Here is a 5,508-nt window from a genome sequence, read left to right as displayed (position 1 = left end):
TATAACCATCATGGAGGTAGGACGTATGGGACAAAGCAAAGTAATTGCCATGAATAACATTACTTACACATAACTCCTGGACAAACACCTGCAACTGGCATTTTCCTTCATCTTCAATATAATATTTCCAAGATGGGAAGATACGCACATACGATTTAACAACATCAAATGTGATAGATGCTAAACTACGACTAGCTGGTTGTGCTTCCTCCACAGGAATAGGCGTACTAACTGGTGGAGTTGGGGTCTCTTGTTTGGGAGCTCTGTGGTGGAGATGGTGCTGTGTCAACAGGAACTGGGTTACTATCGGCTGGGGTTGGGGTTAGATTGGGTGAAGCTGGTTCTCTGTCCATCGCAGTAGGGGTACAATCTACGAGAGTTTGGCTTATGTGTGGTAGGGATGGTTCTTGTGCATGTACTACCGGGGTGCTATCTCCACCAAGAGGTAGCACTATTTTATTTGAAGACTGTGTTTTTAGTCCGCTAGATACTGGCATCACCCGCTCCAATTCAAATGGCTGATAAACAGGAAACATAGTTAAATGTACAGACATTGTATGAGAGACAGATGCAATAGATAGTGTGGAAAAAAGGCATGAAATAGTTGACATGTATATTGTTTAACTAAAACGGATAGCATGACATAATTTCACATATATGATGTCTATCTAAACTGGATAGCATAGCATAACATAATTCAAAGATATGATCAATAACTAAATAGGATCGCATGACATAATTCACCTACATGTTATCTAAGTAATCAGGATCGCATCATTTAATTCCCATATGTGATTTATATGCTAAACAGAGGGCATTCGATATGATGTCTGAACTAAGAACATGGTTTTGAATATTGTGTATATGACGTGTAAACTATGCAATGCAAGACACCATATGCATGATATGAGCAGTATAATCGTGCCAAGTTAGAGCATACACCTCGGTGGGGGAATAGGACTGGTCATCTGTCTCTGAATCCATCTCTAAGGAGCTATCGGGACCCAACAAGAGATCTGCTTTGACAGGTAGCACTGTCTGCTCTGAAGGCCTTGTTTTCATTCCAGATTTTCCATCTCCCACCCAAATGGCTGATTCACAGGAAGAGTAGTTTAATGTACAAACATTGTCGACAAATGGAAATGTAATGAAGAAAAGGATGGGCAAGATATCATTCAAATATATGATGCCTGGTTAAACAGGATGGCATTGCACATTTCACATATATTATGGCTGGCTAAAAGACATGAGACTGCATAATTCCCATATATGATATAGAAACTAAACAGGTGGCATTACAGAACATGTCTAAACTAAGCAGATGACATATATGATGTCAAAAGTAGGCACTACAAGGCAACATATGCATGATATGACTAACATCATCATGCCAAGGTAGAGCAAACACCTTGGGGGGGGGTAAATAGGAGTGGTCAGCGGCATCTGAATCCGCCTCAGAACAGATATCTTCCTCTGGATTACAATCTGGAGAGGGGTGGGGAGGGTTTGCCATTGAACCCACCATGGAGCAATGTCTGCATGACATTGTATTGCCGTGCAAAACTCTTCTCTTTTTCTCTACATGTTAGCATGACTGTGTACAATATCTGACATGCATATGAAAAAAATATGGTGAGATTATGTAAGGAGAGCATGCAGAAATTTAGAGTGATGGTAACAACCAATGGATGGATCCAAAAATAAAGATAGCAGGCTGATGATTGCTTTAATTTAAGAAAAAGACAGATGATGATTGCTTTACTATTTGTTTCCCACCCAAGATGAACAACATAGGCATACCCTAGGTGAACCAGATATTAGACAGACATACTATTTATTGTTGCCTCGATATTTGCCCCACAACTAATGTAGAACTCAAGTTTGAACATTAATTTGGACCTGACTTGGAGTCCAAGAGGTGAACAGGATGATAAAGTAGCAGGTAATTTTAAGCAATGCATAACATAAGCAAAAACAAAAGAGTGCGACCTCTCTTGTGGACCCGTGTACTCCTTAGGTTCATCTGCTAAGTCGATGATGGTGATGCCGTTGCGGTGGGTGCCGGTGGCAGGGAAGGAGAACTGAGACGGCGAAAGACAGTCAGGAGTCATGATGTCTGGTTTGGTGGATGCTTCTATCGATGGAGCAGCTCAGGTGAGGTGGACGATGTCGTGGCAGGAGCAGGACAAACCACACAAAGTTCCCTTCGACACCTACCTATAACTGAAGTAATTCTGTAAGGGCTCATTTGGCTTGCATGATTCTAAAAATGCAGGGATAGGAAAAACGCCGGAATAGGATAGGAATGCACATGGTAAACAGAGAATTTGTAAACACAGGATTTCTGTCAACTTGGGTGTTTGGTTTACAGGAATTGGAAGAGCAGAGGAATGCAAAGAAACATGGCCAAAATAAAGTGAAACCATATGAAAGCGTGTACAATTAGAATGTTATTCTGCCACTAATGCACTTGGTCTTGTTTTCATGCATAGGATTTTGAAATGTAGGTCCAGATGGATGTTTTGCTTCATTCCTTTCAACAAAATGCATGAATAATTGAATAGTAGAGTGTCATTGGAAAATTCCCTATTGCTATGTTTTTCCGTTGAACCAAAATAGCCCTAATGGATCGACGTGAATGTATAGTAATAAGTGATTCAACAAGTGTACAACCCCTTTGCCGTAGCCGTGTAGACCTCAACATCATTGGGTTGGTCGCTGAAGCAATTGAGGCAGAGGTGGCTGTTGGAGGTGTGGAGGAAGATCTGAGGAATCTGTAGACAACATCCAGGGCACTGCTCTGTTGTGATGGATCGTTCTGTCGTTAGAGCAGCTCTGGTGAGCCGTAAGATGTCAAGGCTAAAGCAGCACAAGACAGACATCGTCAATCTCAAGTGGGATTCTAATAGCATCTCCAATAGATGATGTAAAATAGATTCAAAATTTACATCACCAAAAACCACCTGACTACAACAGATGAGGTAAAAACTGTTGACTCTGAACTTAACTGTCGAAACTGAAATTTACTGTGGAATCTGAATGCTACTATCAAAACTGAATGCAACGGTAGCAGAGAGGCACTTGACATGTAGTTTAGGGAGGGCCTGCAGTTCATCTTCAACCTGCACCCCCCTGAGCCGCCAGCCACCACCGGCCAAACCGCCGGCCCCAGCGCCGCCTCGCCACCCTGAAACAAGTCCCCACCGCCGCCCCGTCCAGCCCTCTAGGCCTCCCCCCCCCACCCTGAACCCTAAGATAGATAGTGGGGTACCTCTCTGGCGAGCCCCCGTCCCCGCTGCGGGTGGTTCTTCCTTAACTCCGGCGAGGCCCCCAACCCATGAAAATCGACTAACCCAAAAGTCGATTCAGTCGACTGAAGTGTGGCTAAATCAGAGCAGACCAGCAGCACGAGCGAGGGGGAGAGCAGCAGCAGCAGTGCGAGCGAGCGAGCGAGAGCCGGAGCAGCAGCAGCTGGGCGAGCGAGCGATCGAGCGAGAGCCGGAGCAGCAGCAGCAGCGCGAGCGAGCGAGCGAGAGCCGGAGTAGCAGTAGCAGATCCGGCTGGTATGGACGCCGCCGCCGAAGGGGCCTCGCACTGGGGGAGAGCCGCCATGGAGATGTCGCCCGTGGCGCCGGCTTCAAGGTAGCCGCTCCATGGGGTGCGGGATGGAGCACCGTCGGCGCCGGGAGGTCGAGTTAAGGAGAAGGTGCGATGCGATGAGTGTACAACCTCTTTGGTGGCACCGAGTAGGCCTCGGCTTCGTCCGAGGAGTCGGTGAGGATGATGCGGTTCCGGTGGAGCAGGTTAAGGCGGCACTGTGGGGGTGGAGCAGCCGTGATAAACGAGGCGATCGTCGGAGCGGCTCTTTGGAGGTGGAGGACGGGGCGGCTGAACCGGCGGGACGACGAGATGGACGATTGGATCCTCATCCGGGGAGGTGGACGAGGGACGTCGAGCTGTTGCGGTGGACGATGTTGTCGGGGAAGAGGATCCGGCTGGGCAGTGGTGATTTGGCGGACGGAGGAGTGTGGGGTTTCGCGGCAGGAGCAGAGAAGTTATGGCGGCCTGGGATTTCGAATGGCAAAAAGGGGGCGATGGGAGGGGTGAACCATGACTTAGGGACGCACTTGTCCAAAATGTAGGGTGTGTTACAAAAGTACCCCCCACCAATTTGAACTAGCGGCCCTTTTGGCTCAGGGTTAGAAGGGGGATTTCGCGTCGGGATTTGGCAGCTGGAGGGAGTTTTTGCGCGCGTTGTAATTTCGGGATAGCAAGGCGCGGGTTGTGAAGGCGCCAGTTTTGGGAGCACGATATCTGAATTTTCGGGATATAACAGGACGCGGGTTGAATTTTAGGGACAAGCCTAACGTGTAGTAATATTGTACTTGTACGTACCAAATCAATTTGCACTTCCCTCAACCAAAAAGAAAACAAAAAAGATAAACTATTCACACCACACAAAGAGAGAGTCTTGCCCCGTTTTACTATACAAATGCTATTCAAAGCTACTCCCTCCTTCCATCTATATAGGGCCTAATGCATTTTTCGATGCTGACTTTGACCAAATATTAGAGCAATAATATATGGCATGAAACTTACACAAAGCACACCGTTAAATTCGTCTGTGAAAGGTTCTTTCAATGATATAATTTTCACATTGTGCATGTCATGTACTATTAATCTTGTCAATAGTCAAAGGTGGTCTTAAAAAACTCATTGCACCCTATATAGATGGAAGGAGGGAGTATGAATCCATGTTATGTCCAATTAAATTTTTTCGCTTGCTGTATAATGCATGTAACCTACTCATACCAACATTTTAGTGCATTCCAAATGTCTATACTACCGCTGCAATTCGAACCAAATTTGAATTCGTTTCTTTATTTCAGTAAGAATCTACAATCATGATTGTTGCCAACTTCAACCATCATTCGTGTATTACCTTAATAACACACCACATGATTACTATAGAGATAGATATGAACTATGTGTACTACATGAACTCGAATTCTATTTTTTGAATACACTTGATGTTGATTCCAAATAATAGTACATTTGATGTACTAACTATATATTCATAATCTAAACCATGTTCCATATGTACACCGTGTTTACCACACAAAGTATAGTGCCCCGCCCCCTACATTATGACAAGTATTTAGACCTGAGTTGCAAAAGCCACACATTAGTCCAAATTATAATCAATGTTCTACATTATGATATCTTCTTCAAGTATCCGTATCCACTTTTTTATAATGAATTATGATCTTTGTTCGTCTTTTACACCTTCACGATCCTCTTCTATTTGTAGCTAGCTAGCGCTAACTTTCTATCATGCATGCACACGCCCGCCCCCCTCTCACCCACCCTTAGCGTCCCCTCCATCGCGCACATTCATTATTTCTCTTTAGGTCGTCCACCCGCGGTGTGTGTAGGCCCCCGGCTCCTTCTTTCCGGCACACACCGGTCGATATACCTCTCTAGCCAAGTGCGCCTACAACAAACACA

This window comes from Triticum aestivum, chromosome 5B (genome assembly GCF_018294505.1).
Source record: "Triticum aestivum cultivar Chinese Spring chromosome 5B, IWGSC CS RefSeq v2.1, whole genome shotgun sequence".
NCBI lineage: Eukaryota > Viridiplantae > Streptophyta > Magnoliopsida > Poales > Poaceae > Triticum > Triticum aestivum.
This window is presented reverse-complemented; position numbering follows the sequence as displayed.